The sequence below is a fragment of the Bombus vancouverensis genome, chromosome 11 (assembly GCF_051014615.1).
Source record: "Bombus vancouverensis nearcticus chromosome 11, iyBomVanc1_principal, whole genome shotgun sequence".
Classification (NCBI taxonomy): domain Eukaryota; kingdom Metazoa; phylum Arthropoda; class Insecta; order Hymenoptera; family Apidae; genus Bombus; species Bombus vancouverensis.
Genome location: NC_134921.1, coordinates 943,248 through 970,956, shown reverse-complemented (window position 1 = coordinate 970,956; position 27,709 = coordinate 943,248). Strand labels below are relative to the sequence as shown.

Below are 27,709 nucleotides of genomic sequence, written 5' to 3'. Positions count from 1 at the left end.
CTCGCGTTTAATAATTTTGCAGAACGATATCCTACGAATATTAAACCTTAATCGTTTCCTAGAATTAACTCAAATAAATCCAGGAAATCCCTCAGAGCCACTGATAATTGTCTTACCTGGTAGTAAGTACTTTAATTACGAAACATTACATTACATCGACGACTGTTAATGCGTTAACTGAATTATCGTTTATAGACTAGTAAATTAAGTCACCCTACATAGAAATACAAAATTAGATTTTACGTTGAAAGCGTTGATTTTGGAATAATGGGAATAAGGAAAAATACAGTTTAAATTATTAATATAAGAACTACTTCAAGTAAATTCAGATTTGCTTCTGAATAATCATGGTTTTCCCATGCTGAAAAATGATCGAGCAATATGAATAATAAAGAACCATTTCTTAGAATTAAATGAGTTTCTATATTTCATTTTCCTAATATAAAATTTTACCAAATACCAAAATTAATACACTTGGACCTAATTAACTAGTATGATATAATAAATACAATGTTATACTAAATAAATATATTAATAATTACAATGCTAAGTGTATTTCGAAATTATTTCTTATTCCCTTTAACAAAATCCTTGCACCTATCATGTTTTTGCAATAGCCTGTATATACAAGGTGTCTCGTCTTGATCGAGCCAGGCAAATATCTCTTAAACTGTATATTATTCGAAAGAAGTGTTTCTTCGAAAAAAACATAGCTTCGAGATCTCAAGGTGACCTTCGTTTATTCAAATGGATTTCTACATACATTTTTTTCATACGCTATTCGATGGATTTTTTAATTCCCTACAAACCAGTATTAGAGTACTTCAATGGAAAAATGATTAGTTCAAAAGGTATTCCAGCTTCAACCTTGTAAAACTTATCGCATGAAAGACAAGGAAAGATAACACAGCGCACTTACGTTTATATGTTTCTTGTCCTCCACACGCTCAATTTTAATGAAATTAACAATGAGATATCTTTTAAGCTAAGAATTTTCAGATACAACTACCTTGATACTTTTCCGTAGAGAACTAAAAAGTGCATCGGATGGTGTATGAAAGATAAAACGTATAATTCAATTGGAAGAAACAACGGTTATCTTAGAATCTCGTAAACGCTTCCACTTAGACAAATCCAATTGAACGTCGTAAGATGGGCCAATTGAAACCGTACAATTTTATTGTACGCTCTTTCTCGAATTACGTATAGTTTAGGATATATGTTTGCGTGGAACGATCAAAATGAGACACCATGTACATTAATACATTCCACATTCATTATCGCGAAATTGCGTTTCCCTTTGACTTTTTCAAGTTTCTGGGACGCGACAGCACGTTCCATTCAACCGCAATTCGCGTACTCGCTTACAATTAGTCAGGGTCGCGATACTCGCGAGTTCCACTCGCGCGATTAGTCATAATGGCTATTATTTTATTGTGTAACAGCTTTTTCCCTCGTTGCTTGCCAATCGAATTGCCTGTTACCGAGATGCACTACTCGACACGCCCGCGTCTTTAAACGTTAAATACCTTGAATATTAATGTCAGAGACGTCTGATATAGTGCATTTTACCGATGATGAAATCCACTCGATCACTAGGGAAAAACACGGCGTAACGAGGGCGTGTGTACACGAAACGTGGATCATTTGCTCCGCACGATCGATCATGCTAATGTAACGAATATAACAAATCGTTACGATAGCTTCTACTCTTGGAAGAAAGAATAGAAATACCAGCAGACACTGGGAAAATGACAAATGTACAATCATTTCCAAGTAATCCGCATGTCTTGAAAACATTGACATTCTTTGTTTAAATAAAGCATGTAGGAGTCAATCTGACAAGCTGAACTGATCGATTTCGATGTTTGAAAAGTTTTTAATTTTACGTATCAAAATACGTAAATAGGGTTCATTTCGCAGAAACGGAACGATTAATTAACCTCGATAGAATTGGTCAGTTTTATTTCTATATCGTAGTTACTTTTTGTTTTATTACGCAAGAATAAAACAGTTATGTTAATCGTTTTGTTACGAAATACGTTAACTCTACGCTGAAATTTTAGAAGATTTTACTCGAGTATAAATAGCCTTTCTATTATGAAGACTTTTGTATGGGAATGTAGATGCCGAAAAATGTCAGCTCGAAAATACAGAGGAAAGATCTATATATAAAATTCAGCATAAACCGGAAACGCCACTTCAAGACGCGTAAATGTACCAATGTATCTTTCATCAAGATAGAAAAAGAGACGTCGAAATTATTAATAGACTAAATTAAGATAAATCTGTTGAATGGTTTAATCGAGACACAATGGAATATACAATAGAATTCTTACAGAAATACATAATAACAGAGTAGTGATACATCAACGGCTGTCATCAATCTCAGGTGTGCGTTATTACGTTGACCCTGGCCACGGATTAGCTAACACCTTGATGGTGACGTTATTAATCGATGTGGTTTTTACTTTCTGAATGATATACAGCATTATGTGACGTTTCCTATTTCAGCAGATTGACTTTAGAAAGAAAGAAACTGTAAAAAGAGAAAGGGAGAAAATGGGGAGTCATAAATTCTCGTATCATTAATAGAAGTCTAAATATCACGTGATAAGTTTTATATTAATTTCACATTTTATATCTCGGAAATATAAATGTCACAAAATCACACAAAACAAAAATGTTGTCAACGCAGACCCAAAACGTAAAATATTCGGCTTACCTTTTCAATTTAGTTTCCATCAAAGATAGATTACGGATTTTTATGCAAATTCATATCTTTACGAATATAGCTGAAAGGAATGGGACCTCGATGGATAATCATTTTTTCGATAGATATTATAACGAGTACTATAGTTCGAATTTATTCATATATTTTTGCTTATGTTTCGCGTTTAAGTCTCCCATAAGTGCGTAAAAAGTTGCATACTAGTCAAAAATTGAATGGTCACACATTTTAGTCAAACTTGAGTTAAAAGTAAAATATGGTTCTACAGTGTTTGTAAATTATTGCAGATATTGCGATCAAAAGGCGATTTAATGTTAAACACAAGAAGCACATTAGGTGCTCGAAACTTGTGGCACAGCGTAGCTTAAAAACTCCTTTATCTCGACATGCGCTAAATGTGTTTCAGATCTTTACTTTCGGTTTCCATTCGATTAAAAACGTAGAATGAGAAACAAAACTCCAGAGAGTACAAACGTCCCTTCCATAGGATTCCACAGGAATCACCCCCATTCAACATACATAACATCTGTACGTACATCGATAAAAGTCCAGTATTTCTTTCCGATCGGAGAAAGCAAGCCATTCTCATGAGACTTAAAATTCGACATACTAAACTGACACACTCTCATAACTTTATCCTATTTGTAGATGATAATCTTCTTAATCGTAGCAACGTTAATGCATGAAAAGTAAATTAAATTAAGAAATAAATCAGAAGCATTGAAGATCTTCTTTATCTTCTCAAAGATATTAATCTGTATCAGCAATTATGATATCGTAAGCTACCTGCTTAATTCTAACATACGCTGTATCGTAGTATAGATATCGTTGTTTGAGTTTCTAACTTGCCTTATTGCATTCTACGCTTTGCTCTTTGTTACGTATTTTATTAATCGCGGTAGCTACCTAATCCCGGATCATAAAAATCATGAAAACGATAAAGAAATAAATAAATAAGGAAGAACAGAGCATCGACTATTAGTAAAACCTACTCGACGATAGAAGCGCCTTTTCTTCGTTTCGCGGTGCCGCGAAAACGAAAGAAAAACCGCGGCCAACAGAGCGAAGGTAAAGAATCGGAAGCCGGCGGCAGAATTAAGAGGCACGCCGTTGGCTGTTTACAGTGAATACCGGTCGCGATAAATCCAGCCTCCGGTACACTCGAAATTGCTTTTCGAGGGTCGCCTTGTAGCGGATGCAATTAAACAGGATCACTGTACGCTCGTAATAAAATCTCCAAGTTCCAGTGCGCTTCCGGGATGAAAGAATCGGCTGCCTCCGCGGTGCGACGCTATTCCCGGCCGTGCAAAAAGTTCCCTTGAAAGTGCGCACTCCTCGTAACGAGCTTTTGCTAATTTTTTTAATTAATTCAAGATCGAATAGGTATCGATTAGAATCGCGATCCACATTTACCCGTTTCGATGAAACACGAATTATTAACACGAAAACACTTTCGTATTGGGTTTGAATAACATATAACGAGGTTTGAAACGAGCAGAATGTTTAATTGAAAAATTTAACTTACATTTTTACGAAGCGTCAAGACATTGTGAGATATATTTCGAAGGATTATATTTTGCTCAAATGTTTGCATTGATTTGCACAAATTATGCAGCTATATTGTTACAATATGGAACGTAAATTATTATAATGAAACGTATATTGTTGCAATAATGTAAGGTAAAACCAATCCATAAATTACAGTAATGAAATTTCATATTGAATATGTACGATATTGTAACTATACAAATTAATGAACAGTTTAACAGTTTAATTAATGGACATGATAAACAATTTAATAAATCACAACTGAAGACCTTAGTAAAATAGACGTGTAAGTGCAGTTATTCAAGAAGATGATAAAAACGCTCATACAATTCCAGTTTTAATAGCATGAAAGTATAACTGCACTTACACATTTCAGAAATATTAATTATCCTAGTACTATTGCTCTTTTAATATAACGTTTTTGAACACGTAACATTAAAATCACGAAATCTATCATGATGGATCTGCCACATTATGTTCAGTTATGTTTCCTGTACTTCTCACGGAAATTACTTAACGAAATAAGGTTCGACTACGTCTAAATTTAATCTTAATTCTTTTATTTTTTTAAATTTGCTAAAAATCTCGTGTTATTTTTAGCTCATTAAAAAGGTTTCGTATTATATTCATATATTTATACAAATTGGTGGGAGGATTTTAATTAACGATAGCCTGCGTCCATTGTAATGAAAGTTTGCCAGTTGCACTCTGTGTTTAAACGGTTCGAAGGTATTTAGTGTTTTTTGTAGAAAATCGAGAGCCGCAATGTTATACAGATTGTGAAGCTGTTCGCAAGAGATACGAAAAGTTATGAAGATGGCTACTCGAAAGTTCCCATTAACCTACTTAATCCAAGTGCGTCGTCCTCAACGACAACAACACTTATACTCACCAGTCTCCACCAAAATATGCAAACTACCCCTATGAGAAGTATTTTTCTTTTCTTTTGATAAAAACAAAACTGTATAATAAGCGATACAGAACTTTGCAAGTATAATCACATAAAATCAAGCGGCGTTAGGTAAAACTTTGGTAAACTTGTTATGAATATCGTAACTTTGATCTTCAAAATATAGTAAATTATACCATCAACCCTTAACGCATACCAAGATAGGACAAGCGATGTCTTCTTATCAAGAAGGCTATTAACATTCTCGAAAAACTGTACGATCTTTTTAATAGTTCAATCGATTAGCATTAATATATTTTTTTTTTAGAAGAATATTATACAATATCGCGGAACATTTTACTCGAAGGATTTTATTAAAGTAAAAAGTACGTCAAAATAAAATTACGCTCTGACCAGAAATTATTAACAGTCACTGTGTACGCTATCATTTCGTAAAAGCGCGTTATAATTAAATTTTATTAAAAGGATAATACCGTTAAACAGCTTCGAGGCAAATACTAAAAGTATCGGATAAGCGTTTTTTCATCCAGCAAAAATTCAACAAGAACGTACTGTAAAATGGTAAGAAACTTCTAAAATCCTTTAATACGTCAAGAAGTTGGCGTTCGAGTCTAAAGTGGAGATAAAAAAATGCTTGTTTTCACCGAAAAGGCGAAAGCTCAAGAGATCGTTTTAAGCGTCTTAAGAAAATTATAGCCCGTAAGCATGGAACGTTGAAAAAGTAAATTCGAAGAACAGAATATTATTTGGAGATTGTTTTATTGGGCATGCGTATAAAGGAGCGCAACCACCTCTCTATGAACGCTTTCTACATACGAAACGGTTGTGTGCTGAACAAACATCGGACCAATCTCGGTTCACTTCTTCCCTCGCGGCCTGCTTTCACGAATCTCCATCCCTGAAACCATCCTTTCATCCCTCGTGGTCGTGGGTTTTTCGACGCTTCTCTCGTGCGATTGAAAGTAAAGGGAGAGAAAAGAATTAGAGCGATGTTCATCGATTAGGGACGAAGGGTGAGAAAGCATACAACAGTGAAATAGCAAACAGAGAACGTTTTAGGCCTTTAGGCTTTTAATCATTTTTGATAACGTTAGAATCCCAAGGAGAAGTGTAACTGGAAGTCCGCTTTACTGCGGAAGGCAGAATTATGAAATGTAAATAAATAAATAAAGTAACTTTAGAATCTTCAATTTTTAATGATTTAAAAATCTCTGATTTTTAATAATTTTAGGATCTTTAAGAGAAGATTAATCTTAATAATTTTGGAATCTCTGGACAATTTTCATAATTTCATTGATCGATTAAAATGATTTTTGATTCCAAAAATTAAAGTTTCGCGTGAAATTTATTTTTATCAATATCCATAGTTTTTAACAACAAAACACGAGATTCAGTATAAAATAATTTTTGTACCATCGCGCCGGTGTGAAATTTTAAGCATGGACACTGTGTACCTGGAAAATAAGTCGAATACAGAACGTAAAAACGCGTAAAATAGGTTTGAAATAGAGAAAATGAGGTTTGTAGAATTGTAAAGTGCTGTACCGAGCAGGATTTTTTATTCAAACGAAGTACTTTGTGGTCGAAAATTTTACGGATTCTAAAGCGATGAGAGCAACAGATTCCCTACTAAATGTTTCATATTTTTAACTAATTGTTAAGAATTTTAAACGGATGAGATAACCTCGTTAAAGACCGTAGAGAATTTTAAAGTTTGTCGTTTTGTATATAAAATCTGATTATAGACGGTCTCTACTGATACCATCTTTCGGTTTAAATCTTCTTCTTTGCAAATCAATTAAAAATTCTTTCAAATAAAAACTATTTATACTTATGTAAATTATTAGGAATTCATAAATATATTTAAATTTGTTGTGGTCAGACACGAAGGCCTAATGTAAAATAAACTGCCTTGCATAACTTACGTGTAATAACAGCTGGACAAATCTTTAATTCTGTGGTTGACGAGGAAAAAAACAAAAAATGTTTATCACGGAAAACGTATAAATATAAACTCGTTGATTCGATAAACGCAACAACGATGAGCCTTTGCGTCATTCTTATGCCAATACTATTGATCGAACTGAAAGAAGCTTTCAACACGTTGAATGCTAGCTTTACAGGGATTACCCGTGGCGCCATAATGAATTTTTTATTATGCGATAAATGTAACGGTGAAATATTATAGGTCCATATTTCATGTATAAATAAATTTATTTTTATATGTTTTATACTGTATTAATTTCGTCACGCCGTTGTAGTAACGATGGTGATAATGAACAATCGACATTTGTTCAAATTTTTTGATTTTATTTTTACCAATCTTGGCACTCCGGTTACCGGTGACCTCCATGGCGGCACCGACAAGTTGAGTGTCGGTGACCGATGACCCCCGTGGCATGTGACATGCTAAAATGAACGCGGTTCCGATCAGTCCTTGAAAAACTGCGTGATTCTCGTTTACAATAACATCATGACAGAAAAGTAATTTCAGATATAAAATATCTCAAGTTTTACAGTTTAGGTGTTAGATGCTGTGAAAAATTGAAATAGAATAAAATTGTCTAAAATATAATAACATAAGTCCAAACGAAACGTTTATGAGTCATTCGCGATTCGATGACATTAACTAAGCATTACATGCTATTTCCAATGAAATTAAGACAAAGTACTGTATAATTAATTTTATCGTAAATTATGTATCCCATGAAACAATGGAACGAACTGTGAAACGCGAAAACTGGAAAATTTCAATCTTCTCCTTCCATCGTTTTTGAAAGCAGGAAAATCGTAATTCAGAATGGAAACATTGTAAACACGATATTATGTTCATAGAATTATCAATTCGAGTAGGTACGTGATTTATTGTAACGTAAAACCGGACACTAACGATGATCGAGCATAATTCCCTTTCGCATAATTACTCGAGTTCTCTAATAAACGTTCACTAAATCAACCAAGGTTGCTCGTTCGATTGAAACGAAAAACCATTCGAATAAATAGTCTGAACGTTTAAAAAGCGGATCGAGAGGCAAGTTATATCAAGGTTTCCACGAAAAGAACCTACAAACGCCGCTAATAATAGCTGAGAACGAATCACCAACCAAAGCTAACGCGTTTACCGATCGTGTTACGATAATGACGCGCTACGTCAAGCCATTTCGATCTTAGATTTAAGCGAAGTTTTTTCTTCCTCATCTTATATTCATCTATCGGTATATTGATTCTGGATAATGGAAAAAGTCACGGAACTGCGACCAATAGAAACTTGTTAACACGTTGCGAGAATTCTTTTTGTTCTTTCGTCCTATTAGAAGTGGATCAGCGAGTATTGATCGATGAAATAAAGTAATAGATGCAGATGGAGTTTCACCGAAAGATCGTATAACACTGTCGTCTAGTTGATACTTCCATGGACCCAGTTTCGATGGATATACTTTGACGTAAAACGCGACTCATTACTTCCATCGAACCTCGTTTACCGTATCGTGCAACTATTTCCCTGGAACTGTTCCATTTATCGCCGGTACTCGTTAAGGAAACACTTCCTGTCCTTGGCTAACCCGGTCATAGAATGCCTCCTGAATGCTCCGTGATATTTTCAGAAATTCTAGGGAATTTGAGGTCACTTGTAATCGTTGTGTTACGCCATGCGGCTTGCCATAGATCATATTCTTAACTGTCGGTCGCAGCACTATAATGTCGCGGACGGATCGTCGCGGCTGCCCGGCAAATAAACATTGTAGTGGCAAGCGCATGGTTCATTAAGCGGAGCGACCTCCAGAGGCGTCGATTCGTGGCCGTTATTTTATCTGGCGTAAACGAATGTGGCGTGATCCGAACGTAGTGGGGGTCGCCTTCCAGAAAAAACCAACAAATCGAAGGGCGGACAGAACGTTTCGAGAAGCCAAACAGTCAATACATATCTAATATCGCGCATTACGTAGTTACATTTCTTTTGTTGTTCCATTTATATCTTTCTAATTAATAAGTTGTTGAAATAAACGTTAATTTATTAGTGTTAACACAGTGCTATATTCATTAAACCACCTCTGTTATCCTAAACGAAACAGGGGAACGACTATTTCGCGGCGTCGATTAACATGATCGTAGCGAGAATTTACAACTCTCGTTGACGTGCTATCTCGCGATCACGTCTCTCCGCGAACGGTCGTAACACGTTGTTCGTGACGTTACACGTCTAATACGTGATTCTTGTTTAGACACGGATTGAAATAATGCAGCGATTTTCAATTTTTGTTCAACCTACCGCGCGTCTAAACTAATTATCCAGCAAAATTCTGCTAAAATTCTATTAAAATTCTGGTACGTTAAAAAATATATTATATTTGATTTAACATATGCCATATGCTGTATAGCTATCGTTATGTTTATTTTCTTGAACGCATTCAATTTTTATATATTTTGCTTTAAAAGATAGATTGAGATGTACGAGGTAATGTTTATTCTTTGTAATGTGTTATTTTGTATTGGCACTGTTGGAGGAAAACACTCCACTCTTCCAGGAAAGTTCTACGTCTGCTCTACTGTTTAGTTTTCCTGATTTTCGAACCTATTAAGCATTATCTATTACTAAATTAATTTGAAGGGCCTTCCAGACCAATAGCCTTTTCTGGAATATGCCTTGTGTAGATGGTGCAGCGAGATGTAAACAAACTGGATTTTTGGAATTATAAATACCATAGGCCCATGGCTTCGGGGCTCTATTGTAATGTCACGCTGCCAGCGTGCAGATCTGGATTAGCATACACTGAACTTATACCGTTATACTCGAATATATTTCTGTTACACATTAACAGAATACAGATAACCCCAACAGGTACAATTTTTCTCCAACGATGTTATTTAAATGGTTCATGTTGTTGACAATTTTTTAATCCGTGAAATTCCTGTTTTAACCATTTTAAAAGATTCAATTTATTTTACCTAGTTGGTCACCGATAACCACCGTGACAACTAACGTGTTAACGGCGTGAAAAATTAAATTAAAGCAGAATCGTGAAAAAACTGTAAATTCCCACCGATAAAAATTCAAAAATAAATGTACCAAACAAATATCGGTCTTTTAAAATCAACGTCTAAAATACATGTACAAATCTCAAAAAGTAGTTTCCACGATTTTCTCCAGGAACTAATAGAAACAGCATCACTACTTCCCTTCCAAAATTGATGAGACATTTGAATGCATTTGAATGGCACGGCACGAAATCGCGAAGAAATCTCCGAGTATCGACGAGAGAATATCATCGCCTGACCTATCGTCATCCTCGTGCGATTCGTGAACCTGCATTTCATTTTTCTCTGCTTCTTTATGCCAGTTAATGCCACTAAAACTGCCGCGTGATCGATTCTCTGCTAATTTTGGGGAAGAGTTTGCTTTTTCTTTGACTTTGGTCTTCGCTGAACTTGTTAGCGAATCTGTTTCGCTTTTAGTGGGCGTAAGAAATAATTTAAGTATGGAATTATTTGAATAATCCTTCAGTTGGGTATTATTTTAATAATTCTTCAGATAAGATTATTTTAATGATTTTTTCAAGGGTTGGAATAATTTCAATAGTTTCGCAAAAGACATTTTTCTATTTTAAGATCGTTGAACGTTATATAGAATATTTTATACGATCGCTGGCGATTCCTGAACTTGCACGCTATTTCCTTCTTCTTCTTCTTTCTCTCGCGGGTTACATCATTGGAACTTTCGTGAGATCGATTCCTCGCTATATGTTGACTCGTGTGTAACTTTTTCTTTATTCTTTCTAAACTTCGTTATTGAATCTTTTCCTGTCTTAATGAATATAAGAAGGAAGTTAAGTAATGTCAATAGAATTCTTGTATGAGAGATACCAATACATCCTGTTATTAGACTTTCATTATTTAGAAGAATGAAAAAAGAAAAAAATAATGTTAACTCAGAAAGAAGATATATCGATGTCTCAAGTCGTGTCATGTGCGATGATTCGAGAAATGAACAAATGTTATATAAATTACTTGAGCTAAGGAGGGCTGTATAATTCCAAAGATATTAAAAATCGTAATTTTCCTCAAACCGCCCTGCAATTATTATTTCACTTAAAAGCTAATTAAATTATACACGATAGTTATTACTAATACACGCGATCGCCCATGGCAATTATATCTTTCAAGTTACGACGAGATAAAAAATTGCTTCAACCTGATAGACTCTATTTAACCAATCCGCCAGGAGATCCGCCTCTATTTAACCGCCAGGACTTGTTTACAATATCGATTGCAATAATTCCCCATGATCATGAAAAGGAAAAATCGCGTCTCTGTCTCTCCTCCTGTTCCACGTGCGCGATCGTTTTCTTCACGACGTACCTGGAAAAAATCGTCGATACTACAAATAACTGATTTTTTTCCTCCTTCGTGTAATATCAATCCATGAGCCAGCTGAGCGTGTCCAACTCGATATTTCCAAGGATACCTGGCTGAAAACGCATAGCAGTAGGGAATAAATGGAATTACAGTTATCGAAAATCGTAGAAAACAAGCCCGAAGAGCTATCTGACGTCCATCGGTGGAACCCACCGAGGAACGCTCGACAAACTTCGGAAATGTGGTCAGTCGAAGCTTGCTTGATCAACAATAAGGGACAGGGCATGTCCTCAAAATTGATCATGGACGAAGGGGAAATAATTAATGTACAATATATCCAGTCCATATACAATGTATTAAAATTACATACGTCATGATTAACGTCTAACTGTTAAAAATGTGATGGCAATATGGGGGAATATTTTTCGTAATTGACAGAAAAGCTTTAACCATTTAATCATCGTTTATATAGATTTCATAAAAAATTCAAATGTTCTATAATTAAGTATATAAATTGCGATTAATACACGTTTAACATGATATCAACGTACATTTCGATCGAATAAAAGCAAACTTAACTAGCTAAAAATGTGCTTAAGGTAAAGTTAGTCCTACTAAAAGTTAGTCACAGATTAAGATCATCGAATTTTATTCCATTCTAAATCACCTTATTTTGACGATTCGATATGCGTACGAAGAAACATGAATATAAACATACATACAAAGAGACATATGCTTATGTGCATGCATGTATGTACGTGTAAGTACCGTACATGTATGCACGTGTACCGTTCAACGGTACAGTCACCTGTTTTTATGCCGCAGATACAAGTAATTAACACCGTATGAGTTGTTATTCGCCTTCAAGACAGATTAATTACAATGCAACTTGTTCAGAACAATTTGAAGCAGTTATAGAATGTTGACATTTCGACCACACATGCACGCTGCTGTACAAGGAATTGCTTCATACGCGAGGAATTGCACTGTCCTCCTCGCGCGCACGGCTTCTCCGAATCTCTTTCATCCACAATAAATTATTTCCTTTTACAAACAAACCATCCATTTTAAAATCTGTACAGCAAGACTGTAATAAGCCACAATTTTTGTTTTTTTTCTTTTTTTTTTCATTATACACGATAGAAATTATTTGATTTTGGAATTGAATATGTGTTCTTGCCATACTTTTGGATATTTTGAAAATATTAATACGCTTATATTATATAAAATCCATAAAACTAATCTTATCTTTCTACCCGCGGTGTTCGATTTAATAACATCACACCAAAGTTGTTGTTTTATTTGATTTTAGGAATCTTTTCGTATATTATTGTAACTTCAAAAATATCAAAGTATTATTCATTTTAACAGATATGCACATTTTACTTCGACAAAATTTCCTCAGTTACACGTATCTTCGTATTTAACAGAATTCTTTCCACTTTTAACTGAAGCGTTTATTTTAAAAGTGATGTAAGTATATTTTTCGACAAAAATTGATAAAACGAGAGACTTACGTGTACTTTAACGTAAAACTTTTATTTATAAACGAATTATAATTTCACTCTTAGAATATTCGTTCGTTTGGATCAATCGAAACATCGTTAATAAATGGAATAGCATAATCGCGTAATCATAATTATTTTGGAAGCGGTATAAGTCTATTTCTTAATGATCTGTAGCTTGTCCAAATAGTCGAGGCAGCAATAATTAAAAAGAAATGATATCGAAATTAAACAGCAGTATTTTACGTGTTTCAATTCTTCAACGACAAGCTTCCGACTTAAACTTTATATTTATCGTGAATCATCAAATCTTCTCTTCGATTTTATTCAGAGGAGCTGATAAGGAAGTTTGCGATATGTGTGAAGCACCGTTTATAGCTGCGATTACGAATGCAAATGTTGTCGTCCTATGTGTCGACGTACGACATGTAGACGAATCCCCGGGCATGTTGCGTTGTCATGTCGCAACGTTATCGGAGCTATCATGCACGCAAATTTTATAAGAACGATCAACGACGATGTATCTTTCCATGATCTTGGCATGTGCACCTTTTGGATTTTGTTAAATAACAAAACGCACTAGAGTTGCTGAAATAATTTATTCATCGTGCAGCATCAGAACAGAATATTTTTCTTCCGAGTTGGATTAAAATATTTACAAAATAATAAATATTTACAAAATTAAATAAAGAATGACTGTACTTCGATAAAAATTTGAAATCAATATCAAGCAATTACAGACGATGATCTGTAGATATGCATAGTAATTATAAACAAACTGTACATAACGAGGAAATAATGAAACGAAAATTGGATACAAATCATAACGAGTATAACGAGTAATTGATATCAGAAATACCTATATATTCGCAACGTAGAATTGACGACCCTGAATAACAACATGCTAATAATCACCTTGTCGATCGAGTAATTAAAGGAACGTTATTGTCTTCTGTGAGAATCACAGTGCGTACTTTCATAACGTCTTTATAAAGTCAGGCAAAAGCTATTGTATGCATAAAAATGGATTTATTAAAAGTATTAATTATGCACTATCCTGCAACAGAAAAGAGAAATCTCCTTCCTAAAAAAAAAAAAAAAAAGAAAAAGAAAAAAAAAGGCGAAAGAAAAAAGATACTATATGCCTTCTAACGTTAATTTATGATACAGACGAACAAAAATGACAAGATCAATCAGCGTGATATACCGATTGTTTCAATTTTCTATGCTCTACAAGATGACGTAATTTTGAAAAAATATCAGCAAAAATCGTTATCTGTTTATGGTAATAATATCATCTCGCGACACACGTTGAACAGACCTATCAAACGGAATGATACAGGTATGTTACTTATAAGTAATCCCGATGATTTAGCGCTTTTATCGACAAATCTTAGAAACAACATATACTGCAGCAACCGAGACAATCTTCGAATTTGCAGAAGATCGTTGTAACCAACGAAAAAGAACGTTTTATGAACGTTGTTCAAACCGCTCGCAGGAAGATACCTCTGTTTTAGATTTCCTCTTAGATCAACGCAAGACGATGACTTATAATTCTTATAAATATCGATAAAACGTCTTTCTTCACGCGTCTATTACGAAATCTATCCTCCACTGCGATAAAATATAATTAATATTTATCAACGAATTTCGAGAATTAAATCGACGAATAATTTGAATAGCTTTTCGCGTTCACGAAATCTTTCGCGTTCGATTTCTATTGGCGAATTTTCAAGGAGGAACCCTTTACTGGAATACGCGCGAAATTCAAACTTCGTTTTCAAACTGTTCCGTTGCGTAAGAAAGATCGTAAGAGCGATCTTGCATCTCGCGTATATAACATGTAATTCTATTCTTTTTTTTCTTTTTCAAGGGTATCGGGTTTCTGAAGCAAATATCTTTGACGGTTAAGTCCCTGCGTCTCCGTGTTTCGCGAGTAGATTTCATTACTCAGCGAATTTGCCTGAAGCTATCAATGGGGCTATTTTGTTTCGGGAATCAGAAAAACTACCGTGTTCTTTCGTGACAATTGATTTAATTAACTACGGCTCAAGGAAGATAAAAACGGAAAATATCGCGCTCATTTATTTTCGGTGTCGAAGATCGCACGAATAGAAAATTTGTAATCCTCGATTGGCATAATCGACACTATCCGATCATAATTTTTTTATCTCTCGGGTAAACATAGAAGGTCAAAAAATTAGAACTCCGGCGATATCGAAGATTGGAAATTTGGAACTTGGACGATTTGAAGATATTTCAAAATTAGGATATTTGGAACTTCGAGCGCATCGAAACTGGAATATTTGGAAATTCGGAAATTTAGAAGTTCGACAATTTGAAAATTTGAAAGTTATTATTAGAAAGTTAAAATTGAGTGTTAAAAAATTTGAAAATGTCGATGCGATTAACCTCGATATTCTTCTATATATCTGTTGATTTTTTCGTTCACAATGTAACAAACCGAAGAACCGTAGAATTTCAATTTGAAAAAGATATCAAAAAACATTTACCATGTGAAGAAACATAGTGAAACAAAGTATGGTTCACTGAACGGTTGATTCGCTTTTACTCGAGTGCTATGCGAGAAAATGATGGATAAAAAAGAGAATTGCGTAAAACACAGAGAATTGTACAAGTCGAAGATAAGTAAGTGATGTGATGTTGGAACAATAAAATTGCCGATTGAATGATCATTGCGAGTACCGTGTGAATTACGATGAAACCAACTTTATCATGATTCACACACGGTATACGAACTTTTCAATTAATCCTATTAAATTTAATCACGCAAGACAAGCTGTTAATCAATTCACGTGTCAAGTATCATCGAGAACTAAAGTTTGTCTCTGTTTCTTTGTTTCTAAAGTCCTTTAAATTTAAATTCGTTAAGTCGTTAGTATATTTCCATATAGCTTTTACCCCATCAAATTTATTTTTTCTTAAATAGTAACATTTATTTTGTAAAATCTGTAAAACTAAAGCTACATATTACTCATTTTCCAACGTTTCTTTTCTACCATCGATTAATTAATGGTAAATCAATTTATATCAAATTTGTTAAATCAATTTCTATAACAATTAGTAATTAATATTAAAAGTCGAATAAATTAATGAGCCCCATTAGATAAATTCGTTCATTTCGTCGATAATGGAACGATTATTTCAAATTGTTTCATCGTTCGACTTTGAAAACCACTCAAGGAACTATCAGTTACACGATATCTGACTAACGCTTCGACGGATGGATAATCAACGTTTGATTCACATGATCATTGTTTTTACAGTTCACATATCATTAGCCGAATTCAATACCACGGTAAACCTGCGATACTAAAAATTACGTAATAATTTCTATTTTATAATCATTCTTTCCTACCTGAAAGAAATCGATCTTTCGTATATCATAAATCCCAATGTACGCAGCAAGCAACTTAGAATTATACTTTTTTCTTTTCCTTGCTAAACAATTCATACTCAATTAATATTCCTGATCAATTAACCAGCCTAGCTGTCTGCTTATTATTGTATCTCTTCCAATCTATACTATACAAACAACACTGTAAATTACCATACGTAATATGGTGAAACACAGGAAATTCACAAATTCTCACTCCAAATACTCCGCAACTGCACCTCGTAATATCACTCAAATTTCCATGAGTCACCAACAGGCGAATTAAGTTAGTTAACCAAACACAGTTTGAGGAAACATATCAAACCATGCAACAACGTCGCAACGTTCTCGGCAGGTACACTCACCTGCGCGTCACCAGTTTATGTCTCTCGCTTTCCGGTCGCGTATACGTGTCGCGACAAAGCGACGAGGGAGAAGGAAGATTGCGATGGTAGTGAGAAGAGCGAGAAGGGAAAAAAGCGTGCAAACGAGTCACGAGAAAACCCAACGGTCGCGGTGAAGCAGGAGAAGCGGCTCTTTGGAATCGTAAAATCCCCGCAGTTCTCCAGTGACGTCTTCGACTTCGGCGTTGCTGTCGACGGGACGATCCACGGGAACCAAAGTCATCGTCCAATAGCCGCACACACGACGCTGGTGGGGCTCCGCTTTCGTTTGCACACGCTATAAAGCCCCGCTAATTGTCCAGGCGGCGAACAGTCGGTGCGTGCCCCCTTTTAAACGACGATGTAGCGCGGCGTCCGAAAAATCGAGGATCCGTGCACCCAAGATCATTGTGACGATCGAGATCGAGCACGTGTCCTGGACTTGGATCACAGGATCACGAGAGTCGTTGCGATCCGCGATTTTTTTTGTTATTTTTCCAATTTCCGTTTTATCCTGTTGAAACAGTGAAAAGACATCCGGAAGAAGAAGAAGAAGAAGAAGAAAAGAGTAAAGTTTGTTCGAAATCGACTTATCGAGTCGGACAAAAGTGAAGAAGCTAAATTTCATTTTATTTCTGTGACTTCTGCAGAGAGTTTCTCGTTTTAGAAACAAAACCACGACGAGATTTGTGATACGCCGAGTGAAGTTTCGCGTTGCTCTCGGACGATCGTGAAAAAGGTAAACGTTTGTTTGCACCGATCATTCGTATCGATGTGTCGCGTGAGACTTGAATTTTAGTACAGTGGTTCGTCGTGAAAGTATTTGAACGCTGGTCGTAAAAGGCTTTGGTGCATAATGTATGTTATCTGTTACACGAAACATTATGAAGCATATCGGGAGAAACTTGTTCGATATAACCGTACCTGTGTTATCTTAGCCGTGTCTCATTACGGTGATAATTAAACTTCAAAATGTTTCGCCTAACACACATATTATAATATCTACTATATCCATAAAGGACTTCTATAAGTATTTCAGCATTTAGCATAGATAACTTACGTATCTTTATTGTATGCGTTACATAAAATATTTAAAAATTTCTTTAGTATCGGAATGAGACATGACTATTGTAGGTCAGTCAAATTTTTAGTCAATCTGAAAACTCATATAGGAACTACTGTGATATTCATTGATCGCGAACATAATACACATGATATATTTACAAAATGTTTGCACAAATATTCAGATATTTTCACGTGAGCTACTGTATATTTGCTATTTCGCGAAGAAGGAAAAAGAATGAAGTTCTTTCATTGCTCCAATCGTGTTTTATCTTTCATTAACACTTGCGTCGATAACCTGCTTAGATGACCAAATTTCCCTCGTTGAAGATAACAACTAAAAGTTTGGTATTTGCTTCGATCAAGTTACATACATACCATTTCTTCGTGATTACTCGGTCTCTTTACTTCTTCTCACTTTCACGACCAATTTAATTAAAATCCGAGCCAATGACTGCTATAACACTGCTATAATATAATAATATATGGCTCTTAAGATTGGAAGTTTCGTTAAATATCACGATATAATGGTGGTCCGTTAATTGATCGAAATTTTGATTTGTTAAATAAACAATTTTGTCCTTATTAGTTCTTTAAAATGTCTTCGTGATGTGACAGTCAGTGTATTTGTGTTGACCCTTAATATACTGATGTGCAGTGACTTTCACGTCTACATTTATTTAGTTCAGATATTTTACTAATTATTAGAAACATACTGCAGACAATGTAGTAGAGCCTCTCTTTTCTGAAATAATAGGAAGACGAAATTTCATTTATCCAAATACAGTTTAAGAGTAATCGACAGATTCTTTAAATATTTATGAATCCATAATCAGATAATTTTTTCATCGTAAATAACTACACAGAGTTACGTTCTTTATCGTACTTCGAATCATCGGAGTTCTTCTACGAGTGCCACGAGTGCTTTGGCATGAGCAGATATCTTTTCATTAGCTTTTTCGTCTGCTGTTTTCATTTATATAAAATCGCCATTATTATCGTCTACGTGAAACATTTCATTACATCAGAATACTTACGGCTTTTCTACCGTTGCCAACATCCGAGGAATCTACGTGTTTTGAAGAATTTTCAATTATGTTTTTCTTCCTTTAATGTCTGTGATTCTGGCTTCTCCAATATCGTGTATTTTTGCTAATTTTGTTGCGCTTACATCACTTTCCAGTTTTCTCGTTTACATCGTATTTTCCTGCGATAGTTAGAACGCTTCCTAGTTTCATACCAAATTCGTATAATCACAATTCAATGAATCAAATCAAGGAAAGAGTACATTGTGTATGAACACTGACGACATACGTATGTACATATTTGAAACGGAAAAGGGCATTCGTTACGAAGAAATATTGTGTTTGAATAATAGAACGTTCGGATATTAGGCTATTTGGATAATACCGTGATTTGCTACATTTGCTACATCCATTTCGGTGTACCAATTAGGAATAAAAACATTAAAAAAACAAGTTGAAATGATTTGTACAAGAAATAGAAATATTACCACGGTATCTTAGAATGTTTTAGTATATTACGTACATCATTTTGCTTCTTTTGTTTATTTTTTCAGTAAGTGAAACACAGCGTCTGTGCCAGAATAACTAAGAGTAAGTTAGACGTTTCTGAGAAACTGTGACTAACTCCGAGTACAACATTCGTTCTTTAAGGACCCTTTGTGAAGAAACGTCGATGATGGCATAAACATTGGTATGCTGAGAGTTGAAGGATAGACGTCTATAGAATTTTGATAGTATCTGTCAGATATCTGTATCTCGTTGAAGATCAACAGCATCGGAGATTTCCTAGAACTCTGGCTCATTTAACAGCTAATTATTTTAAAGAAGGTTAGACAGAAGAAATATGATAAATCCATTTACGTTGATTTTCTAATTATAGCGTTACTTGATGATTAAGTATAAGGTTGAAGAGGAATAAACTTATTAGATCAAAGTCCTTTAAAGCTTGCTTATTCTTTCGAAGATAACTAACAAATCCGCAAAACTTTGTAGAAAGCTGTTTAATCACAAAGTTAAATAGATCTTTGAAATAGAAAATTTGCCAGCTGTGTATTCAATCTTAACGCTAGAAACTAGCAAATCAGACAAAATCACTGACATCGGATTTGTTGTTTTTGGAATTTCTAAAAATATACAAGTGTTTTCGATAGCATCAGTGTTCACTTTTATTGGAACAGAAACGCGACTATATATACTTATCCATTATCGTGATATTTATCGTGACTATGTATAACATATTTAGATGGGAATCAAAAAGTCGGACGTTTTAATGATAAAATTATGTTTTTCTAAAGAACGTAAACTTAGAAAACTGCCTTCTTCTCTGTGAACTTGGTATGTTTAAATGCCACGATCGACTAACAAAGCACTGTACTACAAAATACCAATCGATGCCGTTCAGTGAGAGGTAAACTCACTATTCTAGAACAGGTGGTCAAACACTGCAATTAAGCAACAAGAATAGGACAACCGTGACTCATATAGTCTTTCAGAAGCCAAAATGATTAACTCTTTGTACACTAGTTCTTGCACATTATCCTGGCACACGGCGTTAGCGTTCAATTTTTCTAGAAGAGAAATTACTTCCATAAGCTCAATTTGTCGCAAAAAAGAACGCCGTAAACAATCATAAATTCCAAGATGAATAAGAAAAAAATAATTCCAATGTTGTCGCTGGACCATGGACTTTTATCATATAAAGCGATAATTAATCTAACTTACTCATTGTGTATTACAACAAATTTTTATTTCGCTTAAAAGCTTATTCGCGTTAAATATGGTAGAACTCGATTAATTAATCGAACTTTTACCGATTTGAAGCACTCACTTGAACGTGAGCTCGTATCACGCGAACGAAAAATGATGAGTAGCGAAGAAAATTGGTGAACTCTTGTTATATGAATTCCAATCGATCCATATAAATTGTCCGTCAGAAAAATCAGATAATTGGGATTACAATCTTAAATAAAATTTCTGTTTCTATCGACTACAATAAGTGTTTTAATGTATAATATTAAGAAACAATTAACTCGATAACGCCATTATAAATAAATAAATAGAACGATAATTCCTCGAAAACGATGGTATTCCAATATTAATAACAGATTTCTTTCCTTTCTTTTCTTCGTTTTCCCTTACGACCAAGAAGAACACCAATCAATAGGAAGACTTACGGTTGGAAGTGAAACCAAACGATCGTTCCACTTTGTATTGTTACGAGTCTGTAAGTTTTACTTTGTAGTTTGTGCGAGTTCCGCGAGATCAAAACGCCATGCTGTATCTCGTGTGCATCGAATGAATTTCAATGGTTCGATCGCGATCACAATCGCTTTCCCTGATCGATTCGAAGGCGAGAAAACTGGCCCCGCAGGGAAAAATCACGTATGCAAACTATATGTATCCATGCTAGCCATGATCGCTCTTATTAATTAGTTCTGGGATGTAATAGTTGTTCAAGGTGCGCACTTTTGTGTAACCGGTTACCGAGAACGTTTGACACACGCTTGTCCTCGTTGTTAAACGTCCAGGCCGGAACGGAAGCGATCGGTCGATAACGATCGTCCTGAGATCGTTAAGTCACTCGAGTTATGACGATCGTTACGAGCCTCCATTTTCATTGGTGCGTCGGTGGACGAGTTATTGCTACTCTGCTATGCGTTTTCAATCGGAAAAGGTCGGTTTTGAAGCTGTGTTCAATATTCACGCGTAGCTTTTGCTGGAGCATACGTTTCTCATTAATTTCACGGATCGATTACTTTGGGGAGGTTTCTTACATTTTTTAATCGTAAAATTATTGGTTGTAAGATTTTTTTGATATACCATAATCTAAGGGATCTCGCTTTTTTAATGTTGTAACAATTTTCTAGAAATTGCAATGTAATTCTTAATCGAATTTTTGAACCAGAATTATTTAAAATCATTATATCTAGCAATGTACGAGAAATATCGCAATACTTGTTTCATATAAGTTATTATATATACACACAGACAAATTATTTACATGCACAAATATCGCTTGCATTTTTTTGTCAGAATAAGGACGGTACCTGATGGGAAAATTCGTATTAATTTAGGTGGTTCTGGCTTAACGTTAGGGATAAACACGTGTTCGTTTTATTGCACACTTTACGCACAATCCGGAAATCAATGCTAACTTAGTCGATCGTTGTTCAAAGCGAACAATTTATCACAGCTGACTAGTTGCTACGTAGGAATGTGTTTATTCAGTATTTTTGTTAAGGAAAATGTATTTTTAGTGTTGTTTACTTCATGTATATACAGATGCAGCTACGACTCGGATAATTACTGATTAATGATAGCAATCTGCTATAATTGACTAATACTTACTATAATACGTTTACCTATTTTGCATACAATTTCTTTTATCCTTTTTTTTTTTTTTTTTTTTACTATGAGCAAATGGTGTTGGATCGAACGCATTATCTATCTTTTTCAAATTTTCTTATTTTACATTTTATATTTTTATTTTATAGCTTCCTTGAAAATTCTATGAAAATTAGGATTTTTAATGATTCGAAGATTAGAAAATTCGAAGATCGTGAGATTAGAAGATTCGAAAATTCAGACTGAACAATTTGGAGATTTGCAACCTTGTGAATTAAATTAAAAGATCCAGAATTTGTTAGACTTATTAAAAAATGGTATATTCAAAAATAGCATATTCTCTTTCGAAGACATTTTTCTCAATTTATCCTATTGGAAAGTACAAACTTCATATATCACTTGAATCTCGATTAGAATCTCAATTAAAGTAATCATCATTCCACACAATCATTATCGCCAAAAATGCCATTCAATTTGTGGCAGAAAAATTCTTTTCTCGTGTCCATCGACATACCGTTGTAACGTAAAGTGCGTTACAGTATACGCGAAATAATTTATGCAAATGTTACCAAGCCCCTAGAAAATAACAGTTATGTCACGGACTGGTCACTTCCGGTTCTCTCGTCATTAATACTCTTTTTTTTATCTAAGTTCGTGGTAATCGTAACGAACATTAATTACACAGAACCGTAATAAATAACCATCTACACTTATGAAACATCTATGTATGGACTGTTTTAAATGTTTTACATATGCGCTACGTCGGTGATTAATCGAACGCGATCATCTCATAGATTTCGTGAAAGATCAAATCTAACCGCAATTATCTTACAAAAAATGTCATTAAATTAATAATATTTTAAACGAACTTAATTCTACGAGAAATTTCATTGAACGCCAGTAAATTAACGATATTTAAATAATAAATAATATTTCATCAAATAAAGAAATAATTAATCACTTAAAACTTGCAGGAACGATTTTATAATTGATTTAATCAGCGATCTATTTTCGAAATGATTTGCAAGATTGAGATCTGAATCGTGTAAATTGCACGGTGTAAATATCATATCGTGTTGTACGATGGTTGAAAAAAAACGAGTTTGTGCAAAGGGGGATTTCTCTTGGGGGTATGAAAGATTTCTTAGAAGACGAAGGTGGTTGGGAAAGAGTTTAATTGGCGGCAAATTAAGGATTCAATTATCAAAGGGAGCAAAAGTTTTCGCGCGTATATTTTATATTGAAAATGATTGTTCTTGATTCAACGTTTATAACGTTGGCCTTCGTGAAGTAAACGTAAAATGGCGTTCGCTAACGGTGTCGAATTTTTTCTTAACGATTCTAGTTGAATAATATCACGAATTTGTCGGGATTATTGTAACAATAATTTTACTTACTTGTTTTAATTATCCAGTAATTAACTGTAGTAATCGTTCACTGATAGAATCAAATTTTTATCGAAAATTTTATTTAAACAAGATTCAAAGATTAATACAAATTACTATGGAGCTACAATAATTTCGTTTACTTCTTTCATAAGCACACAATCTTTACGATAAATATCTTCCTTGATAATTTTATTTATGTAATACCTACTTGGATTTTTTAATAATTAACTATAATTGCTTTTTTATTGGTGCTTGTTTCTTAACTGAATAATCTTTAAAAAAAAAAGGCAACAATCGTGTGACATTCTGCACAGTGTCAAAATAAGCAGGAACCGGAGATATGGTGCTCTATTATTTAAAATTTTCATTAATTGTCTTTGGAATTAATTATTATTTACACATTACGCACGATACATTTTGTGTATTTCATGATCATTTCTTCTAAACAAACTCTTCTATTCCAATGACAATTTACATCTGATTACATTACATTTTTATTTAACAATCCTCACGTCCCAAAAATATTATCTTCCTATTTGCAAAAAGGATCTAATAAGAAGCAAATTATTTAAAGGACACTCCAGTTAGAACGTACAAGTGACAGCAATAAGCCTTCGATAGTATCCTCCATTTTGCAATAACCTTGCAAAAATGTTCAACGCCCTTTGATATATGCGGAAATACGAAGCGATCTTATGATCAAAGCAGTAGAAGGGGAAATAAAATATCTATACAACGGATACATGATAGGGCTTGGAAACTATTCTAGCAATGTAGCAAATAATCTACAAGCATTTGCATGTTATAAATATTCCAAAATATACATTTTCTTCCTTTCAAAAAGCACAATGTTATACGAATGAAAAATATTCGTCTGATTAAGTCAAAATTATCGACTTAGGTTATTTAGAAGATTGATCAGTAATATAGAAGGGTGAATATATAAAAACGAAATGTACGAACTATTGGAAACGGCAGAAGCCCAGATGCTGAAGATACCAGAAATGACGAGGGAACCACACGCCAGCCATCTTCTGCCCCATCGATCAAGAACGAGCGTGAGGAACGTGTCAGCAGGCAGCTCGGTCGCTGCAGCAATCGTGAACGTAACAAACACGTCCAGGCCTAAATTATCGACGTTTCGTACGTGACCATCGAACACCAAAGAAATCGCCATCCTATATTTCGTAAAACAATTTCATATGATAAAGAAAAGCACGCTATCATATTTCATGTGAGAAGCAAATTCCTTGCTTCAGAAATGAAGTATTTTTAGACAAAAGATATAAAACTGTTCGTGAGATTTTTACAAGATACAATTCCGATTTTACGTCAATCTATTTGATATCTGTTTAATAGCGATACGAACCAAATAACAATAAATAGAATCGTGATATTCCGTAGTCGTGGCGTTCTAAATAGATCCAACACGGAGTACGTTTTGTCTGCTTCCTCCTCTTTGCAGATTCTGGCACAGGTTTCCTGTTATTAGCAAATTTTTAACTAGTTAATGTCGTTTGTCTGTTTTTCTTACAAATTTATGTGAACCTGTTATGTGTACAAAGATTACGATAAAATCCGGAAGAAAGTTTATGTTATATTTGTATGAGACGATCCTTTCGAAATAGTTTACTTGGACGTTCGCAAATCTTTTCATTTTACTTTATAAAACATCAAACCTCTGAAAGTCGATTATCTCCTTATATCGTTAATATTGCCATGATCTATTCATAGACTGAGCAGTTTCCAAATGTTTAATCTATTTGTATAAAAATTTTCAAAGATAAAAACAATATACAAATTCAATAAATAACATTACAGAAATAGACAATAACAGACAATAACAGAAATTGACAGCAATTTATCGCTGGCAATTTAGGTGATGAATAAGATATAAAATTACTAGGTTGTAAACAAATTTTCATTACGTAAAAGACCCAATTAGACTTCTATTCAAAGAAAATGATTATATGATATGCTTAAAGGCATATAAATTGGTATTTATAGAACGCACATAAAGCAGGAAAGATCATAAAAGTAGAAAATACGGAAAAGATTGCGGTAATCGGTTTATTTACCCGGAATCGTCTATAGGTGTCATCGGGCACCTTGGTGCCGTTGATTCGCTCGAATTTACCAAGGATTTTAATGGCCCTGTCTATCTGACCTTGGCTGACCAGCCATCGAGCGCTTTCCGGTATCAACCATGGCGTACCTACGGCTAGAACAAGAGGAACTGAGGTGACAATACAGGTCATCCTCCAGTCGGCCAAATAATAGGCGATCCAGGGTAGAATGCAAGTTGCAAATGTGAAGAATATTGCGATCGACATATTCGCCACGAATGTCCTCCACTTTGGTCCAACGTATTCTAATACTGGAATAAAAAACATAATATTTAGAAGAATCATCTGTGAAAGAAATATTCTGTGAATAAAGAATGGAACAATATATTAGGTTGTCGCAGAAATTTCTTTCGTCTCGTAAGGAGATAATAGACGCATACTATTTTTTGTTTTATATTATTTTATTGAATTATATTCATTGGGACAAAATAGATCATACGTAATTCAATAAAATAATATAAAACGAAAGAAACTTTTGGGGCAACTTAACGCAATATGAAGAAGAAAAATTTGAGTTACAAATATATAAAAAGTAGATATACAATATATAGATTAATTTAACAAACGTGTTTAGTTCTACGATTAAATCGTGTTTAGATCTAATAACAAGGACTTTAATAATTTCCCGATGATTGTTCAAGCCCATTTAAATTTCCGTAAGTGTTTCGATACTTATCGACAAGAATACGTTTCTATTTACGAATTATACAGGGTGGTTGGTAACTGGTGGTACACGCGGAAAGGGGATGATTCTACGTGAAAAAAGAAGTCGAAAATATAGAATAAAAATTTTTCGTTTGAGGCTTTGTTTTCGAGAAAATCGACTTTGAATTTTCGCTCGGTACGCGTGCACTTTATCACGTCTCGTTATAACGGATCTCACTGTAGATCGTTGTCTCAATTGACGTTATTTTTAAAATTTTTTAAATTTTTAAATTTTTAAATTTTTAAATTTTTAAATTTTTATTCTATATTTTCGACTTCTTTTTTCGCGTAGAATCACCCCCTTTCCGCTTGTACCACCAATTACCAATCACCCTGTATTTCTTAAAGATACAAAAGGTAGAATCACGCGTAACTAGCAATATCATAAATTAACTGTGAATAAACGGATCGTTAGAGTCAAAGGATCATTTACATAATTCAAACACGAGCGTGTGTTACCTTGTTAAGCTATTTATGGTAGATATTGAAAGATCGATAAGCCTGAGATACATATTTATGTCGAAACGAACATTCTCTACGGAAAGTCGAGTCTAATTCGATGAAAACAATTGACTTCCTGAACGAACATATCGATATATATCCACAGTGCAATGACAAGTAAATATTACTCTATTTTCGTACAAGAAAACAGATTAAAACGATGAGAAGTTATCTTGAACAATTGAACTGACCTTCGCGATGAATGAATCTCGCAATTTCACGAATACGTAGACGAAATTAATGTCTGGTGCGTATACGTCCAATAAATTAGAAACGCAAGGTTGTAACTCTTTAATCGCATAACAGGACAAGATGCGATAAACACGTGGAAATATATCATAGTGAACAACGTCTATTTGTAGTTGCCGTAAAATAGGGAGTAATTGCTCTTAATGAAGCAACCGTGTTAGCCACTTAATAGTGGCTTGCTTCTAATCCGGAATCACCTTCAATTGGTTGTAACTAGTGGCTTCCTGATAATTACCGCTCAGTGGTTGTTTCTTTTTTTTTTTTTTACTTTATTATAATTGCGATGCTCGAACCATGTTTACCATGGAACTCGCTTCCTTATTTAAAATCACTTTGTACCATTGATTTTTACTTTTCATGCTTCATAATGAACCAATTTATAATTCATAATAAACCAAAATGACGAACGTTCGTTTAAATCACGAGTTTCAGATATTTCTATTCTCTAAAATTACCTGAATTAATTTTTATTAAATA

General features: G+C 34.3%; 1 protein-coding gene across 2 annotated transcripts in view; it reads left to right on the top strand.

Moving 5' to 3' along the window:
* The window catches only part of LOC117165077 (glutathione S-transferase-like), a 63,460-nt gene that overhangs the window by 3,600 nt on the left and 32,151 nt on the right, over positions 1-27,709 (top strand). The window contains exon 1 of one of the 2 annotated variants that reach the window (XM_076622948.1): positions 17,479-17,570. The exons of the other annotated variant lie outside the window; for it this stretch is intronic. The gene's annotated coding sequence lies outside the window, so the exon portion shown is untranslated. Of the gene's footprint in view, positions 1-17,478; positions 17,571-27,709 lie in introns of those variants that run through there. 2 annotated transcript variants of the gene reach the window in all.